This window comes from Ictidomys tridecemlineatus, chromosome 5 (assembly GCF_052094955.1).
Source record: "Ictidomys tridecemlineatus isolate mIctTri1 chromosome 5, mIctTri1.hap1, whole genome shotgun sequence".
Classification (NCBI taxonomy): Eukaryota; Metazoa; Chordata; class Mammalia; order Rodentia; family Sciuridae; genus Ictidomys; species Ictidomys tridecemlineatus.
In genome coordinates, this window is record NC_135481.1 from 87,662,900 (window position 1) to 87,686,363 (window position 23,464).

Sequence of the window (23,464 nt, forward strand, 5' to 3'; positions counted from 1 at the left end):
AGAAATCAAAAGGGGGTTTAAGTTCTGAATTGGTCCCTAACTGGTGAAGCTACTGCTATCCTTGATAGAAACAAACGTGAAACTATTCTTGAGAGACACTCCCACAATGGAAGGTATATGGGTTCTCAATGAAAATTTGTAAAGATAATGTCACAACACAAACTGTGAATTATTTTAGCACATCGATTTTATGTTAAAAAATAGTGGAATGATTTATCACAACAAACTTAAGATAATAATAAATAATAGTCTTAAACATAAAATAAAATTAGTATATTAATAGTGATTAAGATGTTAAATGAAGACCTAAAATGCAATAACATAGGAATGATGAAATAACAAATTTCAAAAATGGAAATATTAATTAAGTTTAAAAACAAATCAATATATTAAACAAGGAATTGGTCACAACTAAATATTGAATATATGAACTTCATAGTTAATTAAATCACCCAGAATGAAACAACAAAAAAGAGTGAAAAGAAAGGTTAAGTGAATAGAGAAGATAAAATGAGGTTCGACATATATTTAGAAGAGTTTCATCACAAAAGAATAATGAGAATCATTGCAAGGCAATATTCTGAGAGACTATAGCTACAAATTTTCCAGAATTGGTATTTTAAAAATAGGCAGAATTAATAAAAACAAATCAATAGTCAGGCCCTTTGTGGTGAAATTGCGGAACACTAAAGCCAAAGGTTTTAAAAAAAATAAGGCAACTACAGAGAAAAGACAGATCTCTTACAAAAGAACCAGAATTAGTTTGACAGAGTACACAAAAGAGGCCAGAAAATCATGAAAATTATGCCTTCAAAGTGCTAAGAAAATATAACAGTCAATCTAGAGTTACATACAGAAATAAAGTATCTTGGTAAAGAAAAGGTGAAATAAAGACAATGAAGACTGTGATGTTTCACTGAAGGATCTACAAAAGACTGCTCTTGATAAACAAGAAAATAGATCTCAGTGGAATAAGTAGAGTGTGATAACCTCTGTGGGCAAAAAATCAGGGAGTCACACCAATCAGTGGATTAGCAAAACACTTAATGCTTAGCCACGCCATAATGATAATTTGGGAGTATTAGAAAATTGGGGGGGATTAGAAAATAAAACAACGTCAGATAGGAAGGCTGTGAATAGAGGTAAAATATTTTAGAGAGATTTATTTTACAAGAGGAAGCCAGACTTTCTGTATGCACCCAATAATTCATGACATTGGCTTAAGAATAATCCTAACACAGGTAGATAGAAATATAACTTTGCTATCAATAGAAATAAACAAATTAAGAAAATATCAGTCCTACAGAAAGCAAGGAAAGAGAAAACAAAGGTAAAAACACAGAGTGAGGACTAGAGAAATACAGAACCCTGTGAAAATAAAGCCAAGGATGCCCATAACCATACCCCCTCTAACTTCAAAGGACGTTATAGTTAAAAGACAAATGTTCAGATTAAAATGATTTAGCTGTATAATGCTTAATAAAAATATACCTAAAATGTTAAAAATGTCTACCTCAATGAAATATATGATCTTTAAGTGTTTTAAATAAATGTCAATCAGAAACTTAGTATCTACAATATGATCAAACATAAAGATTTTAATGTAAAAATATTATTATAAAACATGAACACATTATTAAAAAGAGAAAGATAACAAGTATTTGAAACTTTGATGCATATAACAACTAAAATATTAGATCAAATTCTATAATATTGTCATATGTTAGGTTGAAAATGACCAAGTTCTGGCAATTTCATATAGTTCAGTACATATATAACCAAAATACTAACCAAGTTACCCCAAATGGATAAAACTATGCTGGTAGAAGATTTTAACAAACTTCTTTGCATCTAGTAAAATTTAGTAAGTATATTAAAAAGCTCAACAACATAGTTAATAGTCTTGATTGTTTTTTTCCCAAACATGAATAAAATTCATGTGCTAGATTGACCAAGTACTAGACCAAGAAGAAAGGCTCCCAAACAAACAAAATAACCTGCAAAGATTAATGTACATAGACAAAAATTAAATAAAATTAAAATCTAACAAGAAAATCGGAACATCCTCTTTCCCCCTCTCTCCCTTTTCAAATGAGTTTGGAAAATTTAATATAACTTTCTAAAGAATTTGTGGATCAAAGAATCTGCTGCGCCACCAGCATGCTAGCTTCATACTAGAGGTTCGAAACATAGAAATTAACTAGTGAGATCAAATTAAAGACACATAACTCTCAAATTACCTTTTTCTTGCCCATTTCAGAGACAGCTTCCCCCAGCTCTTGCCTCTAGCCACCTGACAGGGTATCGAGGTTTACACAAGAGACCAGCAGGAGAGAGGAAGAAGCACGCCAGAAAGTGGGCTTTTATTGGGGAACAAAAAATTCAGGGGAGAATTCCATCCAATGAAGGTTGAGGGGGACAGCATTCTAAGGTCAGGGTCAGTGATCGGTTTCCAGGTCAATGGTCAGTCACACCCCCACATGGACAAGCCCTTGCACCTGGGAAGGGTGGGGAAAAGCTCTGATACAGCTGGTCTGAGTGCCTCACACCCTGCCAGGGAGGTAGCTCAATCACGTGCCAGAACGGCTTCCCACAAAATAATATATAGTGGAAATCACAAAAGGATTAGAAATGAAAGCAACAAATGAGAAGAGTGTGCATCTTTATTGTTTATTTATAAAAATTGTTTATGCCTACCATATGCCTTCCCCCATATGGATATGTTCTTCCCAGATATCTCCACTGTTCACCTCCTTATTGCTTATAAACCTGTCCTCTCCAGTAGTGTAGCCACTAGCCATACATGGCTATTGGGTACTTAAAATGTATCTGGTTTGAATTGACTTATGATATTATTGTAAATTGTTCATTGAAGATTCCACGTGGAAAAAGAGAATACAAATTATCTATTCACAATATTTTCTATTAATTGTATGTTGAAAGAATGATGGTTTGAATGTATCAAGCTAAATAAAATATATTATAAAAATTAATTTTGCCTCTCTATTTTTATCATTTTAAATATGGTAATAAGAAAATCAGAGAGGTGATTTTCATTCTATTTTGCCTGAACAACACTGTTCTAAACAGTTCTCTGACATCTCAGAGTAAAGAACCAGGCCAGGATACAGGAAGTGAAAAACCACAATAGGTCTGGCAGGGAAACCATGTCATTGCATTATTGCTTTTTTGAGGTCAGGGTAACAGGGACAGGTTTTGGATTCTGATGGTTTGACAAGAGTGATTGACTAAGTTGGCAGACCCCCTGCTATAACTCCTTACGTAACATGAACTTTGGTGCTTCCTGTTCCACTGCAGTGACCTAGGAACCCTAAAAAGAGTGTCTTTCATCTGATCTACTACCCATCTTCCTCTACAGTATTCATCTTTCCAAATCTTGCTATTTGATTTAGATCCAGAGTTGCTCTATTTTATTTTCTGATGACCATATAATTTTCTCAGAGCCAGCAGATTTTTTTAATATTTATTTTTTAGGTGTAGATGGACACAACCCAGCGCCTTTATTTTTATGTGGTGCTGAGGATCGAACCCAGGAGAGCAAGCAATTTTGAAGTGACTTTTAGAATCTCTTTTCATTCCAGTCACATTGGAACAACATGTAACATGGATTCCATTACTTCAATGTGTTTGGCTCTGTCTTTTGATATCTAAGTTGATCTTACTGGTTAAAATTCTTGGCAGTTAACTTATGGTTATTAAAAGATGTGGATGGCATAATTATATGATCAAAAACATTGAAAAAAATATGATCCTGTTGTTCAAGTTAATTTAATGTAGTGGTTTTTACCTGGGGACAATTTTATGGTAATGTCTGGAGATGTTTTGGTTATTATGATCTGAGGAGGAGACGCCCTAGCATCTATTGGTCAGAGGCAACAGATCCTTTTAAATGCCTTACCATGCACAGAACAGCTTCCCACCACAAAGAGTGACCTAGCCCCCAAATTTTAATAGTGTTCAAATTGATAATCCCTAATGTAAGATAATCTGATGAAGAATATATAGAAATTTTATACATATAAATGTACATAGAATAATTAATATGTATATATTAATATTTGTATATTCATTATTAATATGAATTTATAATAAAGTATAACATCTAAGAAAAAAAATGCAGAAGTCTCAAGTGCACATCTCAATAAATTTTCACAAATTTAGCATACTTGTGAAACCCAAGAAACAAAACATAATTAATAACCAAGAAGCCCTCTCATGACCCTGTTCAGTCATCATTTCTTGCCATAGATAAGTGCTCTTCTGATTCCTAACATCAAAAATAAGGTTTGCCCATGTTTGAACTTTATAGAATGTGAATCATAGCCTGTTCTTTTTTGTGTCTGCCTTCTTTTTACATTCCTACAATTGATGTTGCTATACAGCGGCAGTTTGTACTTTCTTATTGTTGTATAGTATTCCCTTGTATGAATGTTATTTATGTATGAATTTCCTTGTATGAATGTTACTTACTCAACAACTGAAACACATAAGAACAGATTTTAGGTTTTGGCTACTAAAAATGTGCTGCCCTGAAATAACAGGTGTCGTTTTTGTGAAATATGTACCTATTCAGTGGGAGCTAATCCTGAGCATACAATTGCCAGATATGGGACACTGAAACATCCATGGTTAGTGGATATTGTCAAATATTTCCCCCAAGTAATTGTACTGATTTATACTCCCACTAATAGGACATGACACCCATTTTCTTTTTAAAGAGTCAGTCCAGATGATGGATGTGTGTTTGTAGGGATGTATTTCTCAAGGTCACCATTTCCACCTTGAGCTAGGAAGGCAGTAGAGAACAGTCCTGATCTTACATCCTTTCAGTCATTAGGTGACTGTACTATGTTCTAATGAATAACCATGATGACCTTACGGATCCCGAGGACACAGTATCAAGTGTGGAGAATGTGTGGGCTAATAAACCATTTGAAAGAAGTAGTTCTTTGAAACTGTTGGTTTGTTCCCACTGCCTTCTTACAGTTAATTTCGACAAGTAAAACCAAGCACTGCAATCCTGTTGTGACAAAAATAACTATAAGATTTTGATATGCTTGCTTTCAGCAAATGTCACCCAAATGTCTTGCCTTTAATGCTGATGCTCTTCTCACTGTGCTGAGCTATTTCACTGTACACAGTATTTTCTTCCAAATGTCTCAATTACCTCATGTTGGAGACCCTCAGTCTGTAATGTAAAAAAAAAAAAAGTCTCTTGTATGTAAAAGAAGTCTTTTGGACTCTTTTAGATAAGAAACCTTGTGAAAATACAGGTATTATAAACATAATAGCAGTACTGATATTATTTTGACTCCTCCAACTATTCTTAATATCATATTCCCTTTGTTAATTTTTTTTATCACTGGAAGTTTTCCAATTTCATGTAAATTAGCATCGCAATCTTATAAACATGTTTCTATTTATTGAATCCCAGGTCAAAGTAATTATACAACAAAGAACAACAGTTTTCATACCAGACTGCGTGCATGCATGTAAATTGGGGTTCTCGCCAAGGTGGTAATGAATACAATCTCAGGTTTCATGAGATGAATCCAAAAATGGAAAAACTAATAACAGAGTTCTCAAACCTCAGATAACTGGAGTCAAGTTATCTTTCTTCTTCTCCATAAAACTGGCTTCTTCATTTTAGACATGATGTATTAGGTAGTCTAAAAATAAATCATAGGGGAAAAAAATCTGAGACTCTCATGCATGAGAAAAAGTGATTTTCATCTTTTAAAAAAAATTTGAATAGCCTCACTACACCACAGTGATTTACACCCAATCTCATCTGCCTGGAATAACAGTTACACCTATAGGACAGTATAGTGTCATGGGAAGAAGCATTAAGTCTACCAGGTTCAAGGTTTACTTTTCAAACTCAACAGCCATGTGACCCTCAGCAAGTGACTTAGCTTCTCAGTACCTCAGTTCCCTATTTAGCATCATGGCGGACCATGATAGCACCTACTTCATAGCTTGTGAAAATTCAAAGACACCATTTATTGCATACAGTTATCTCAGTGCCCAGGACAAAGTAAGTGTTCCACCAATGGTAGCTGCTAGGAGGTGCCTGACAATAATGCAAAACAAGGAAGACACAGGTGGCATTCACATTCCTCTACAATCCTTTGTGGTAAACCTGTGTTAAAGTGACTATGGGACCATGCTCAGAAAGTGAATGAGATGTGTTCATGGTGGAAACACCTGAAGTGAATTTAGCCACTTTTAAAGGTGGGACCCTATGAAAAGTAACGTGATATCCAATTTCTTAAAGCTTTGTGGTGGGGTGATTAAGCAATCAACTCTGGAGCTAAACTCTCAGGTTCTGCTGCTTTTATACTCTGTATGACTTAGTTAAGTCATTGAATCTCTCTTGTCTAAACAATAGGCCTTGTCTCTCAGGGTGGTGTGAGTGTGGGGGGATATATATGTTGTTAATATTGTTCTAAAGAGTAAGTCAATGTATGTGGGGGTACCTGCCACATAGTAACAGTTATCAGATGTTTTCTATTATAATTATTCAACTGACATTATTTTGGGTGTCTTGTAGAAAGGTCACTTGCAGACTATACAGGGAGAAAACAGCAATTCCTAAAGAAACGTAGGAAAGTGATTACACGGATTTAAGCTCAGGGCTGAGTTCTGTTCTTGGGTGAGCTTCTTGCAGAGACTGCTAAGTGCTGAAAAGCATGTGGTACCTCGAATTTCAACTTGGCATATGCTTGGTTCCAAACTCTTGGAAACATGAATAAGAATGGCAGAAGCTGTGGAGAGGGTCATTTCAGAACTATAAGCAGTTTTTCTAGAACTTGGGACATTGAACGCAATGTTGATGAACATTATTTCCATATTCAGAGGAAAAATCAGTTCATGGCCCTTTCAGTTTTGCAAATCTAAATCACAGGTTGTAATTTTGAAAGGAGGTGTTAGAGAAGCTGTAGCTATAAGGATAAACTGTTCTGCATGATCATGGAAAAGGTCATCTATGCAGTAGGCAGAATGGTATTTCTTGAAGAGGCTTCTTCTGAAAAAAACAAGTCTCTTTTCCGAGTACAGATTTAGATGTCTACAAACTGATGTTTATATTGTGTTTCTGCTCTTTAGTGGCTTCTTGGAGGTGGCTGGGGTCTGGAAAAGCTGAAAGAATCACTTTCACTTTCTCCAGGAGAAAGTGCTATGAAACACTTTTAAATCTTACAAGTTCAAGATTGGAAAACTTGGAACTTTCAAAACTTTGAAAACTAAAGGAGCCATCAATTCTTAATGATTTGGAAGCAAGTGATGTAAAGCAGCTGATTCTGCAGCTTCCCCAGGCTCCCCACTCCCACTGTCTGTATGGACATCACTGAAGGCAGGGTGGGGGGTGCAGAGATGGTGAAGTCAGGATCTTCACCAGGAGTAAGCTTCCAGCGTCACTCACCCAGGGACAAAGTTAATTTTGAGATAGTCAATGAATCCTTAGTCTGGAGGTGAGGAAGGGATAACTTTATCTCCTTGGGGTTTATTTGCTTGGGTCTCATCTCTGAGAAATCTGGCCAGGTTTGAAGATGCTTGAGGAGAAAATACACCTCTGCATGAGCCTTCATTCAGCCTTTATCAAAAGTTAGAGCTAAGCCAGGTGCAGCAGCGTATGCCTATAATCCCAGCTGCTTGGGAGGCTGAGACAGGAGGATCAAGAGTTCAAAGCCAGCCTCAGCAATGGTGAGGTGTAAAGCAACTCAGTGAGACCCCCATCTCAAAATAAAATACAAAACAGTGCTGGGGATGTGACTCAGTGGTCAAGTGCCTCTGAGTTCGATCCTTGGTACCCCCCCAACTCCCCCCAAAAAGTTAGAGTTATCTTTCTTGCATGTGTTCACCAGTAATTAAGGAGTGGTCAGGAGGAGTCCAGAGTTAGAATGCAGAGCTCTGAGGAGGATGTGTCAATGCAGCCTTGCCTAGGAAGTGCTCAAGGTTGGGACGTGCAGGATGCTGTTGCTGGGGTGGGAGACCTGGACTAGCTGAGACCAGATTAAAGATAAGGAGCTGCTTAATGCCCCGTCAGTAAAGAAGATTGGGAAGGCATGTTAAAGAGGATAGAGCTGCTCTCCTCTTCCATAGGTGGTAAATATTCAGAAAACTTCAAGGTGTTTAGTAGTGTAATTTCACTTGTGTCCACAAATGGTGAATTCTCATAGACATTGAATTATGTTTATTTTCATATTTCACAGCAAAGGGAGAATGGACCCTAACAAAAAATTCAAAAACAAACAAAATAATAACAATTAAGCAACCCAAAAGGTTGAATACCCAGAATGTGTTAGAGGACTATTAGACTACGCCTCTTCATACAGGTGCATCACTACCTTATCAACAGGTACCAATCATTTTTAGCAATTCCTCTCAATATATTGTGTAGAGTAAGTGAATTTTCAAACTTGTAGTGAGTTCTTTCTATCACCTAGCACAGGATTGCCAAAGAGATCTAAAGTTCTGAGGCTTTTAAGTATATCTTACTGAACGTTTTATGCTAAAAATTTTTGTGAGTGAAAAAATTTCAGCTGTTGTCTCTTAAATTCTAAAAGGGCGGATACATAAATTAGCATTTTTTTACAGTTTTGAATTTTTCCTGTTTTTACCCTATTTCAGTTTCCAATTGTGCAGTCTCTTTTATAATACTTTTATCGTCTCCAATTTAAGAGTGTTACTTTCTAGAGACAAATGCATTTAAGGTGAAAATGTTATTTGTGAAATCTTTTTCTGAGTATTTTTATGCCTCCTAGTATTACTCAAAGGCAATTTTCCTGGTTGGCATGGTTTTTAATGTACTTCTTTTTCCCCTTCCTGCTATCCCCCTACCCATTATCTCCTCTATGCTCTCTGCAAACCCAGCAGCAACACATATATACAAATCATGTCCTTTACTATTTTCCTTTCAATCTTTTGGGCTTTTGTATTGATCTGGAATCACGTAATTTTTTTTATTAATGAGTTGAGGTCATAATTTTGTTTGGGATGTAAAATGTTAAATTTATGGCAAAATTGAAATTTGGTGCCTCATGAAATTTTATGATACAGGTGCCTCAATGTCACCCATCTTCCCACCAAAAGCTAGGACATTCCTAAATGTTTTTAAATTGAGGAAAGTAGTGGCATGTAGAGCTACTTTGAAAACATTGCTACATATAATAAAAGAGAAATTTCTTCACCCTCTGGTTCTAGGATAATAGGGAAACAGAACCCTCACAATTGATAGGATGAGAGTGTAAAGCATTTGGTTTTCTAGAGATGTTTGGGTTTTATTTGCAGCTAATTAACATGAAGTTTTCAGTGGACATTTCTCTTTTCTCACATATAGTTAGTTTTATCACTTCATGTTGATAATATTCTCGAGTGTAGGGATAGACTCTCTAGAGAACAGCAAGGAAATTAAACCACTGATAATAAAGCTATCTGGGTTTGTCATGTCGTATGTACCCTTTGGCATCCAGGGTTCAGTAAACATGGAGGTTGACACACTAAACTGCAAGTAATAACACGGTCACTCCCAGAGAGCAAATAGGTCAGGGCTGCCACTGGATATTCCAAAACCAGCAGATACCCTCATTCCAGGTATAGAATCTCCCACAGTCTCAACTCTTGCCTGGGGTCCTAACACCTGTCCTCACTCTCCAGATTTCTTCAAAAACATTAACCTTTCCTCCTTCTCATTTCTTTGCCCACAAAGAACAGCAGAGCTCCAAGTTTTCTTTGGTTTCCTAGCCCCTTTTTGAGCAATCCCTGTGTCTTTCCAGGGCATTAAAGGGCCACTCTGGTAGTAAAGCAAATAGTTTTAATTAGGTTTCCTTACTTTTGAAATAAATTCTGGGGGAATGTGAAAAGCACTGGGTAAAATAAGCACAGGCTTTCTCCAGAACTAAGTTTATAGAACAGCATGGCTACTCATATTAAAATGGCCAAGGGGTGGTGGGGGAGATCCTCTTTTTTATCCTTAAGGTAAAGTATGATTTTGCTTTCCTTAGAAATCTACTGCCCTCCACCCCACATACTTTCATCTTTCAGGGCAAAACAGAAGACAGTGAGCACATTGGGGGAAATTTGTGGCTGAATCAGAGAGGATTTTACAGTGAATTCCAATTTAAACGCATGATTTATTTATGCTTACTTGGTTTGCAAACTCTTAGATTGCATCGTTCTGCTTATGAGGAGGAACATGTGAGATAATTTACAAGTGGGTGAAGAGAAGCACACCAAGAATGTAAGAAGTTCTCAGTTGATGAAAAGGATAGTTTACACAACAGATTTGGGGATAATTTTATTTTTCATCACAGATGAGTTTCAAGGAAGATTGATTAACCATATGTTACTAACACTGATCTAAGTTTACCAAATATGGAAAGGTTGGGATGAGCAGAATTAGTCTTTACTTCAAGTTTCCTTAACAATTGAAATGGGTAGCTGTCTTTAGCCATAAAACAACTCAGACCATCTGAAGTAGATATCTCTTTCATCTTTATGGCTTTATTACTATTTCTTGCTTTTCGGCCACACTGATGGCCCTCATGAAGTGTAGGCTAGAGTCATATTGCATTCTAGGGAGCAATAATTTAACTTAAAAACATATACACCATATAAACCCTCTTTTGTCTGCTATGCAAGAAGTGTTTGGAGGTAAAACTGCCCAGAAAAGTTCATTGAAGAAACCAAGGCTTTCTAAACTTCAATATATCTCCTTGTCACCTTGACTCAGCTAGTGCTAATATTTCAGGTCTGAAAAAAAAAAAAAAGGTGTCTGGGGAAATCAAGCTTCTAGATTCCACTGAAATGAAATATTTAATACTCTGCTTTTTCTTATATTACCTTTACATTTCTCCGAGAATCTGGAAGAATACTATTAAAATTGCTGCATTTGTTTGAATCATCGTCATCATTATTATTAAGAGCCATAGAAGCACTAGAATAAGCTAAAAATGATTCACAGAAGAAATAGCAAAATTGTTAATTGTCAAGAGTTGGGAGTCAATGAATGGCACCCTTTCTCTGTGTGCTTAAGGATCAGGTGAGATGTGCACAAGAGTCAGAAAAATAAATATCAAAATATAAACTTTATTGATAATAGAGTTGAATTTAGAAAGGATGGTTTGAAATAAGACCATAATAGAGCTTCCTTGCACATTTCACTCAGAATTGAATAAACTCACTGAGTCACAGGACTACAGAGCACTCTCCCTGTGCCCCTATCTTCTCCTCCAAGGTTGGGAATTTCAAGAATGGATTCCCCAGATGAGATGCCAAAGCCTGAGGCCTTGCGTTTTCAGTCTCTTCACAGTCTCACCAGTCAGAAAAGTAACACCCTTTCTTTTGAAGATACAGGAAACCTAGAATGACAGAAGCACCCTTTCAGAATTACTTTCCCAGTATTTCCAAGAACAAGATAAGTCTATTTCATTGGTCTGGTGTGGCATGTCAAACAAGGATGCAAATGATTCTCTTAACTATAAGTGTATTGAGAAGAGAAAATTTTGGGGTGAGGGACTAGAAGTTTTCCAATGCTAGTGATATTTTAAGACACTGAAAATTTTTTTAAATTGACAAATAAAAATAAGACTTTATTTGAAGCCAATTTCTGAGCATTCATCTAAAGGTTCAGAATCTCTTGCACTGTCCATTGCAATGAGGCACATAAGAGAAATGAGAAGAAAAATGAGTTCTCCATGAGTACTCTACTCCATTTTTTTTTTAAATCTGCCATTGAGCTTCACCACCTTCAAGGACACCTGCTCTGTTTTCCTGTATGTCTTAGACCTGAAGCCTCCTAAATGGTCTTTTGTTGTTGTTGTTTTATAATATCTTTCCTGCATTTTCTCATGGCCCACTGCGGACCTGTACTTTGCAGAGCCCAATACACTCTTCAGGAAAAAGAAAGTCCTCTGCCACCAATCTCAAGTTCAGTCTAGCTCAGTCAAAAATCTCAGAGGCCAGTGTATAATTCCTACACTAGAAGCACAAAAGGAATATATTGAAGAAAGATGAGCTGCCATCCATCCGGAACCATCAGGGACTTCATACAGCAGAGAATGCTTCATGCTTCTCCTACCCTTTTAGACTTTGCAATGGCAAGAAGTAAATTTCAATTGAGTCTAGCTACTGAGGGTTTCATGTTTATAGCAGACATTACTCTAATTAATACCCCTGAGTGTGAGCATTAGTTACATTTCTTAATAAGTCCCAAATCTCTCTCAGCACTAAAAGCCAGCTACTGCCTCCCATCACAGTTGGCACATGGAATAAAACTGTTTGCCATTCCTAGTTCGTGGACACAGTTGGCATCTTCCTCCCCCCAGAGCAAGAATTGTTTGATTCTCTCTCCCCACCAATTTTTCCTCAATTTTAATAAGCTTAGTTCTTTTAAAAATTATTTGATTCACCACATTAAATATTTAAGAATATAAACTATGAACCAATTACTCACTGTGATGATTAAAAATATGAGTGTTCTTTTCCCTCTTCACCTAGCTCTTTCTCCAATGTGAAAACTTGATGTTTTCTAGCTCTCCCTTGTAGAAAAGAAGGAATTCAGTCTGGTTTCAAGGCAAGTAATAGTTCTCAAATAGCCACTATCTTTTCTGCTTTTTGTTTTTTAAAAAGGAATATTTCAAACTATAAGAAGGAGTCTTTGACTTTAAGAAATTTAGAGTTAGCTCATAAAATTCTATATATTATATATGTTTGGTGGGTTTTATTGTATGTTTTTGTACCTCAATAAATTAGTCTAATCAATAAAATTTAGGATTTTTATGATAAAAATAGATCAAATATCTTTATAAATAATTATTACAAGGCAATAAATAGATATAACCATTTTTTATTGCTTATCTGCAAGATCAACTTTGTGCATCATCATGTAGAGTCACACAGTGAGTGAGTGGTGGCTGTCAGGGCATGAGTTCAGTAATCTGACTACAAATATCAAATTATAAACCACTGTACTGTATTGCATTATATACAGTGACAATTAGAGCTATTGATCTAAATACTAAACTTATTTTGAATTGTTGAGCTCAGCATTTTTTTAAATTTGTAAGTTTTTATGGTTCACATTAGGTTAATACAATACATGTACACCATGCATCATAGTCAAATCAAGGTAATAAGTATGATCACTTCTTTAACATGAATCCTTTCTGTGTATTGGGAATTTCTTAGTCATCTGGTTATTTTGAAATTATCATAGATTTTTTAGCCAATAAATAAATGTATTTTATTCAATAATAAATACCCCTATTATACCAGAAGTGATGCCTCTTATCCATCTTTGTGTTCTCCCTTCCCCTCCCCTTCCTATCTCCGGTGATCACTTTTACAGCCCATTCCTCCACAAAGTTTAATTATTAGTTTCCACAAAGGAGGAAGGACATGTGATATTGGTCTTTCTGTGTCTGGCTTGTTTCACTTAATGTAATGACCTCTAGTTCTATTCATGTTGCTGCAAATAACAGGGCTTCATTGTTCTTTATATGAGAATAGTATTACAATTTGTAAATATACCACATTTTCTTTATCCATTCTTCCCCATTATCTGAGTTGATTACATATTTTGGCCATTGTGAATAGTGCCATAATAAACATGGGAGTGGAAATATCTTTTTGGTATAGTGATTTCATTTTCTTTGAATATATTCCTGGTAGTTGAATTGCTGGATCATATGGTAGCTCAACTTTTAGATTTTTAAGGAATTTGAATAATTTTTCCCATAATATCCCTACTAGTTTGCATCCCCACCAACAGTATAAGAGCTCCCTTTTCTGTATATCCATACCAGCATTTCTTATTTTCATCTTTTTGATGATAGCTATTTTAAGGGGGATGAGATGACCTTTCATTATGGTTTTAGGTCTTCATTTCTTTGATGATTCATGAAGGTGAACATTTTTTCATGTATTTATTGGCCATTCATACGTCTTCTTTTGAGAAGTATCTGTTAGTTATCTAGCTCATTTTTCCATTGGATTGTTCATAATAGGCTACAAAATGTAACATATTAGGAATAAACTGAACCAAAGAAGTGAAAGATCTCTACAATGAAAAGTATAAAACACAAAAAATTGAAAGATATCCTGTGTTCATGATTCAGAAGAATCTACAATTTTAAATAATCATATTACTCAAAGCAATCTGTTGATTCATGCAATTCCCATCAAAATATCAATTACTTTTTCTCATAAATTGAAAGATACTCCTCAAATCCATACATATGGAGTCACAAAAGATTCATAATAACTAAAGAAATCTGTGGGTGTGGGAGGGGGAGAGGAAAAATAAGATTGAAGACATCAGAATATCTGACTTCAAAACTTACAACTGGTAGATCTGGGCATTAGCATTTGAAAATAGACTGTCTGCCTTAAGCCATTTATTTCTTAAGCTTTTGAAAAAATTAAAAGCTATAAAAAATTCCAAGAATAATCCAATAGACGCCCATATACCCATCCTCCAGATTCACCCAATGTAGCATCCTCCATATTCACAGAGCCAGCACTGTTAACCAGTATAATTATTAGGCTTAATTAGTTAATCAAATTAAATGCTACAGGAATTTATAGCAAATTGAATTAATAGATCAGGGAGTGTTATGAAAGAATGTCTTGATGTAGTCCTTAAATTTTTGGTAAATGGGAAAAGGAAAATGTTCTGAAAGTGGACGACAATGAGTACCATGGGATTATCATGTGGGCACAAGAGCATATGGTGGCAAGCAATACCAATGAATTTGAGACCAAGTTTTGAATATCTTTAAGCCAAGTAAGGGTTTTAGGCTGATTGTTACAGGGAAAGGGGAATCTTGGAAAGTTTTCTCACCAGGAGGAATCATAGTTACCTATTCGTATTTATAAACACTTAGCTTCTAGTTGTCACTCAAGAAATGCCATAAAATACACTACTCTGAGGGACATAACAATTCTTGTAATGGGTTCCAAGAGCTCAAGGTGTAGACAATGCTTTTAAAGTCAATAACCTAAAGAATTACTGAAACATCAGTTTATTAAGGGGCCCTTGGGAAAATTAATGTTGTTCTTAAAAAAGCAAACTATATTTTTATGATTGTTTTACCTCTTTTTAGTAACTTCTCTCTGATTTATCCAGGCTTTTTATCATCCATACATCCATGTAAGATCACAGCTTCAGAACCGCACTTTCAACTCCAGTATGTTTTCTTCTCCTTCAATTAAAAATGCAGCTGACCTGTACACTAATTACCTAGGGTCCTCTTAAGACTTATTATTCAAACTAGCAAACCTAAAAAACTTGGCATCTTGGATATAAAATGTAATGTATTGTAAAGGGTGAAGAGATTTTGGAGACAATGCACAAGCTGAAGATATGAACCTTTTAAATTCTGCCATGTAGATGGTTAAAAGTTGGATCTATATTTGTGCTAATTCCAGATAATAGCAACCAATTTCAATAAATGGATAAGAAAAAAAAGTACATTGATCTGTAACACTGAAGGTTTTGGAGTTGCTGCAGTCTAGAAGCATGGATTCATGTCATTGAGCAGAGGAGCTGGAAAGGAAAGCTCTTTTACCATATCTGAGAGTCAGATTGCCCACGCTTCCCATGCTTGACAGAAGAACTGAGTTGCATACTGCAAAATGAGAATGCTTCCATGTGTGTTATAATGCCACTAACATTTCAAACATGATGCAAATTCATGACATGCCTGTCATGCTGACCCTGTAAATCCCTCCGATTCCCAGTGTGAGGATTTGTAAACAGTAATGTTTCCAAGTTGGTAGTATTCTCTACTGTTCAAGGTCAGAGGGAAAACACAAGATGTTTATTTTTCAGTATTCACGTTGAGCCCATCTCATACAAAGATCTAAGTTGGCAATGCTTCTGACGTACAATCCTCAGTCAAAATAAAGCACAAGATAATTGCATTACTTGTAGTTGTATTGTGAAATGTTGTAAAAAAGTGTCACACTAAAGCCCTTAGCCTCATAATCATAGTTTTGTTTTTGTTTTTAATTCCTGGTCTAATAATTTGAATTTTCCAGCCATATCTGACTCTGGTGCTGATGCTTGTTTAATCTTTTCAGACTTTCTTTAGTATGCCTTGTGATTATTTTTTGAGAAGCATTATGATGTACTGGGTATATATTTTGTTACAAATGGGCTTTTAGTAGTATTGTAAATGTAAGGGATGAGAAGGTGAAGCATTCTGTGGCCGTGTGTTAGGTCTGTTTTGGGGTGAGCCTGCACCCTGAACTGCAAACTTCACTAGTGCTTCTCTGATCTTTTCACCCCATCATGGAGGGTAGGAGGGGTGCTAGAGTTGGGTATTTCCCTTCTCCCATATGGAAAACCAGAGGGAGGTAGAATTGGTTATTTCCCTTTCCCTAGTTAGCTTAGATTCTGGTAAAAGCCTAGTGTGTTAAGCTCTGATGAAAGTTTCTCCTCAGGGCAGAACAGAGACTCTGGTATATTTCAAAATGGTTCCTTTTCTCTCTCCCCATCCTGAACACAAGAGATAATTTTTTTTTTTTTGTCATCCACTAGGAGAACCTGGTAGAGTTCCTGGAGGTAAAATTCATAACAAAATAGTCCTCCTCCATCAATACTGGGTCCCTGGAATCTCTAACACTCAGATGTCCCTTATGAGCCTCCAGCAAGTATCAATTAGAGTTTAGTTTTTCCTGTTCCAACACTAGCTCATGAAGAGGTTTCTGCTTGTGGGTTTGTGTTCTGGGAGTTGTGATTCTTTGTAGCTGCTGGTTTATCTTTCCAATTTGGGTGGTGCCAGTTTGCCCCATGATCTCACTTTTCTGATGGATCCTAGAAGAGTTGTTGATTTTTCAGTTTGTTTGGGTTTTTATTTCTTGTTAGAATGAACTGGCAACCTCTAGCTTTCTTACATGCCATAGCCCAGGAACTGGAAGTCAAAACATGGCTTTTTAATTCACCTGATATTACTTCTCAGAATGTTTTGAGAGTGTATGGTGTCATCCTAATGATACTCTAATGGATAGTTAGAGCACTCTGAACACACGTTGGAAGAACTATAATCAGTTTAAAGGACAGATAAAAAGAAAATGTTCTATTACCCTCTTTCCTTTCACTTTTTTCCCTAATACTGAAGTCCCACAGATAAAAGGTAAGCTTGGTGAAACTCATGTGGGGTGTTTGCAGCAAAAGAAAGCAATATTCTACTCAGAAGAGGCAAAAATGAGGGGTGTTGTCTGTCTGACATCCACACTGGAGATGATCAGTTACATACCAATGGAGAACAGAACGTGGCTCACGAGTAAAGAATCAGCTTTATGTTTCCCTGGGAAGGACATCACTCACTTACCATCTTGATGAAAGCAAATAAAACAACAAAATCCAAGAAATACTCAGATTCTAAGAATAATTATAATATTATATAATTCATTATAATAATATAAAAGTATTCCAGGGTGTTTCAATATGTCTGGACTGGACTATAACTTATCTATCAAACTCTGTTTTCAGAATCATTTTCCTTGAAAAGTTTTTTTTTTTAATCAGTAAGAGTCATTGTTTATGGTAAAATAACAATCAAAGGAGTTGTACATTGAGGATGAGACAGGTTCCACAATCTAAGTTCGTATTTAATATTTTCCCTCAGTCATTAGCAAGGAGAATTTATTTCTGACTCCTCAAGTTTTCTTTGAAAGAATGGAATTTTCTTAATACTTACGGGGGATTATGAGAGGAAGGTTAATTCAGGTATGAAGAGTGGTTTCTCTGTTTGGCATAAGGAATAAATAAATAAACACACATGGATCAGATCCCACCAGGTCTTTCCCTACTTTACACTCACCCTCTCCTTAGAACACAGACACTTCTAGGTCTTAGGCTCCTATGGGAATAATTACTGTTGTCCAGTATTTCTTTGAATCTTTAGTTCATCCATTTCAAGGGTGGAGTGACAAAAAAATAAGTTCAATCATAACACTAAATAAATTTTCTATTTGTCTATTTTAATTTTATTTTGCTTCAAACTCAAGTGGGAAAGTGGAATCAACATCATGTATTGTCCTTCCTAACACCATTATTAACGTGAATATAATATATGATATGATGAAAAACAAAATCATTTAATAGGCCATATAATTAAAAGTTGTTATTAAATTCTAATCTGTCTTCCTAGAATCAATAACTATTTCTACTCTTTTTAGAAATAGTCTATGTATAACCAAGTGTGTATGCACATATGTGTGATTATTCTACATAAATTATTCTTAACCTCTCTTATACTTAAATATATGTTTGAGAAGTCAATCAATGTGATACATTTGAGGTCTATTTCATTCTTTAGAGTGGCAAAAATATATTCAATTTCATTATATTATCCATGTATTTAAATTCACTTATTAATTGACATGTGGATTTTTACTATTCTTTTGTTACTGAAGTATTGCTTCTCTGATACCCTTTGTATACGTGAACACATTTACAGACTACATTCCTAAAAGTCAATATACTATATTTAAGGGTAAATACAATTAAAATTCGATACATGGAGTTGTTGCCAAATTCTACACAGATCATACCTACTAATAACATTTGAGAATGCCTACTTCTCTAATACTTTTATCAATACAGCATAAATATTTTCATCTTGAAATTTTTGCTTTTTGAAAAGTATATTCTCATAGTTGCTCTAAACACCACCAGGACATCCTTTATAAAATGTTATTGTTTGGCATAAAATCAAAGGGAAAAATCAATGTACCAGTTTCCTCTAACTCTTCATTCAAGAAGCTTAGAGAAAAAAAGTACCTGTGAGTGTATATGTGAGTATGTGTGTAAATTTTCTGTTCTCATTGTCATACATCAGCAGTAAAATTCAAACTCACCTTTGGGTTCCTTTAAAAAGCACATGCTTGGATTCAACACATTATTCTAATTTCTAGTTTGAGCAGTCCCATTTGCAAAGAGCAAAAGTAACTATAACTGGTATGTAATTTCATGGTGTCTTATATAAGTGGTCATATTTTGTGAGGAGAAAATGCCAATGAGGCATAGCTAAAGGTCACCTCTTTTAATGAACCTGTTTCTGACTCATGGTTTTACCTTGGCTCGTTTTTTTGCTTTTCTGTGATAGGCTATACTTTGATTAGCATAGAGATTGTCTGATAATTGTTGTATTTCAAGTTCAAATGATTTCTTATCCCATATGTTTCTTTGTCCAGGATTAAAAGCAGATGGGTTCTTGCAAGCCCTTGGAATGAGAGAGAGAGTGGGGTGCGGGGGGGGGGGATGTCATGAAATAACTTAAGAAGCTTGGGTCTATTTTCTTAGATTCTAGCATCCATTTGAGGTAGGAAGGTTTCTCAGAGAAAAGGAAATGAATGCTGTGTTTCAGAATTAGAGTTGATGGTGTTCTCATATGGTTACATTTTATCTGTTAGATTTCACTACATCCAATTATTTTTCTATTACTGACTCTGTTGGCAGTAGAACATGAACATCACATAAACAGAGTACTAGTTAACTTAATTCTTCCTAAGTGATGTTAGAAATGTTTCCCCAACCCATTCTCTAATCTTCACTTCCCCCTCATCCTCCAGATGTTTGAGCCATGGATTTCTGTTTTGCTGATTTTAAAAGAGAATATTTTGCAGCCTTTCATCATACCAAAGTAATTCATTTTTACCCACAGAGACAACTGCAGAATCTCAGTTTCTCCCTGTGGGGTCTCTCCAAGCTGTGGATCAGGTGAACTTAAATTCATTGAGAGACTTCTATATTCTAGGTCTACATACTATTTCATTTCATCACAATCACCACATGAAATAAGTATATCATTCTCGTTTAATAAATTAAGAAACAGAGCCATTGAGAACATGGACATGGACCAAGATCACATGGCTCCACTCGCCAAAGCTAAACTTCCAGGAGAATAAAACTGCATTTTTCTCTACTATTCACCTTACGTAAATGTGTTGATGTTTATGGGCTCTATAAGATAATGTAAACAAAAGTCTCTGTGAATTCCTAAATATTAGCAAATAGGATAGCTACTAACATCCAGTGATAGTTTTCCTATGTGTTACATGTCTTCATCTTTTTTCTAACATAGGGAAGATGAAGTGAAAAATTAAATAAATTCATTTTAAAATTTTCCAGACCTGTAAAGAGGTACAGTAAAAAATATATACCCATCTCCCCTCAACTCAGCTAAAGAAGTGAAACATTTCAATGACAGTTGGAGCCCCCCGCTGCCCCATGCAGTGTCCCTGTCTTGTCCTGTTTAACACTGCCTCCACTGTCTCTTTCAGCCTTTTGCAGAGGCCACCAAACTCTAAATTTGAAATTTATCATTCTCATTTTGTATCTAGTCTCTAAGTCATAATGGCAATATTTTGTTTCTTTAAAATCTCTGTATGCCTCCTGTCAACCTTTATACAGTCATTTGTAACTTGCTCTTTTTGTTCAATGTTTTTTCTAGATTTATAATTCTATATTTTATTTATAATTCTATATTTTTACGTGAAAACATCTAAAATGTTCTTCTTTGGTGTTGATAATAAAAGATAATCCCTTGTTTCTATGAGCTAGGAGTTTAACTGAGTGCTTTACATATTAGTTTCTTAAGCTTGATCATACCAGTAGATATGTATTATTATTTTTACATTCTTGCTGCAGCTCAACAGTTTATTACTTATTTAAGGTAATAGCTCGTCAGTTGCAGAGCTAGAATTCCTGTGTAAGTATTTATTAACTCCAGTTCTGTGCTTTTTCTATTATACTGCATGCCTATCTTTAGTGAAGTCCAATTTTCATCTCATTCAATGTTTTTCAAAATCAGATCTCTAAATCCTGGCCAAGGGCAAGGCATAGAGCAAGAAGCAGTGACCCCCATGTGTATAGAGGCTGCCTTGGTAATGCAGCCCTAGGATTACCATCTCCCTACTGCCTCTCATTTACAGAGGCAATTACCCTCTGCTGTTGCTGTGCTGCACAGTGACATTTGACATCACCTAGGGCACCTGTTTCCTGAAACATCCTATCCATAGAAAGAAAAAACCGCTCCTTGCATCCATTCTCTAACTAAAGCCTAGGCCAATTCACCGCTTTGCACCATGATTGAAAATATCCATAGAAAAACATAACAGCCCATCACAAACCCACCAATGGCCTAATTGTTAAGTAAAATCGCTCTGTCTTACAATTACTTCTATTATAAACTATCCATTAAAGAGCAGCCTCTGCCTTCCTCTTGACTCTTTCATTAGCACAATACTCCCACATCAGTACCCAGTTATAAACAAGCCCTATCCAAATTTACATTACTCTCCAAATTACATACACAGACTGATTACTGTTTCTTAGAAGAGCAGAATCTACACGAGCACTAAATACTCTCTTCCTTTCACAGTGCTGTGGTTTCATAGTTAGACCCTTTCAAATACCTGTGGCACCAGCCTTTCTTTAACTCAGTCTGCAGAAATGTGCTTTAGAGCAGGGTGCAAGAAAAATAGGCCCTAAGATCCTTCTTTATTTGCCACTTCCCATTTCACAAATCTTCTTCTATTAAACAAAACAGGAAAGCAAATGCTTGACAACTCCAAATAACTCAGAGGCAGGGTAATTCTCACATATAGTCTGAGAAGAATCTTAGTTCTGGGGAAATACAATATGTTTAGCACTAAGTGACCAAAAATCTTGGTCTTCTCTGGAGGTTAGACTGAGCCTAGATTTATTAGTCACATGGTGCCTCTTCAGGGTGAACCTAGAGGAAATCCTGTGGAGTCACTAGGAATAAAACACCTTCAGACAGAAAGGATGCTAGCATACTGAGAACAAATTGGCTAAAAAGCCAAAACAATGCATAAAGACAAAAAATACTAATGATAGAGTTAAAGAGAAACTTGGAAACTGAGAGGGGACAGGCTATTAAAAATGAGAGAAGTACAAGAACACTTGAAGTAAGTGGAAAAAAAATGAGGAGAAAAGAGAGAGGTAGTAAGTAAAAAAGAACATACTGCATAAAATAACAGAAGTAAGCCTACAGTTGCTCTTTTACCTTGTGGTTTTAATCCTAAACTCAAATCCCTTTCAACATCTATTCATGTCTTGGGCGTGACTATATATTCACAACAGCATTTCCCCCAAATGCCACTATTTTTTAAATTTTTCATCTGAGGTTGTTCATTTGATATATTCTAGAAGTCTAAAGTATCGTATTCATTTCTTACCCTCAAATTATAAGGTGGCCATCCTTATTTACTACAAATGACACTAATTTTCAAAGTTGTAAATAATATCATTGTGGTTCTTTAAAATATTCCAATGGCTTCTACTGAACTCAGCATATGATCTAAAACAAACAAACAAAAAAATCAGCCTGGGTTTACATGGTTTTGTTGATTTGGCCTCTCCTGTACACCTCCCACATCATTTAGGAGCATTCTCCTCTCTCACTTAACATGACACAAACACATTGTCTTTCTCAGATTCACTACTTCACCTATGCTATTTCTAATTTTTTTTTTCTGCTTGGAAGGCTATTTCCCCAGATCTCAGAAAGGTGAGTTCTTTTTGTCAATCATATCTTAGCTCAAATCTCAGCTACACTTTTCCTAGTCTTCCTTGCCATGTAATACACTCTCCATAAATAAGTGTTGAATTAATCAGTTAAAAATTGTGAACATGTTTAATTTCTTTAGAACATATATTCTGTTCCTTTTGACAATAATGATGTCATTTGATGTGTGTTTCTTTTGAGAAAATTAGGCAAGAAGTTTCTAGTGGGAGGAAGAGGACAGGATATGGAGATTACCTGTGAAATTTAAGTATTGCCTCTGGCTCCATCAGATCCTGTACTTCCAGAGTCTCTCTCTCTCTCTCTCTCTCTCTCTCTCTCTTACTGTGTGTGTCTCTCCAGCCTTCTAAGTACTTTGAAAGTTTGATAGAGAGATTAACAATCGGGGCATCTCTTTTTAAACATTCCTAGAGTCTGCTTGGTCATGGCTAGATCAGGAAGAAGCAAAGAATCTTTTATATTACAGATACTAAGTGTTTCCTTCTAAGTATTTCTAGTGTTAATGTCTGTGCTCTCCATCAGCAAGTAGAAAACTGGTACTCATGGGAAAGACATGGTAATCATCCTACCTCGATTTTTACTGCCCTGTTTAAGGTTATCAGTCAACAGTACTTCAACTTGAATGACTTTAATTGAAGAAAAAATTATTACACACTTTATATAGAAAAACATATTTCCAGATACTCAGGGTATACCATACCTACCAATCCTGTTTTGAAGGTAGAAACAACACGTGCAAAAAGCTCTTCCTTCCTTACCCTGCCAGGCATGGTATGTCTAACTTCTGCATCTGTATATAACTGACATTGGTGCCTCCATAAGTTCTTGTCTCTTTACCCCCAGTCTTGGATGGGAATAAGCGGATCAAGATGGCCACCAACTTT

At 35.7% G+C, this 23,464-nt stretch overlaps 1 long non-coding RNA gene across 1 annotated transcript in view; it reads right to left on the bottom strand.

Moving 5' to 3' along the window:
* Positions 1 to 11,089: 11,089 nt before the first annotated feature.
* Positions 11,090 to 23,464, bottom strand: part of LOC120886402 (uncharacterized) — a 139,848-nt gene continuing 127,473 nt past the window's right edge. Inside the window, exon 3 of the long non-coding RNA XR_013438550.1 lies at positions 11,090 to 11,381. This is a non-coding gene — a long non-coding RNA (uncharacterized LOC120886402). The remainder of the gene's footprint in view (positions 11,382 to 23,464) is intronic.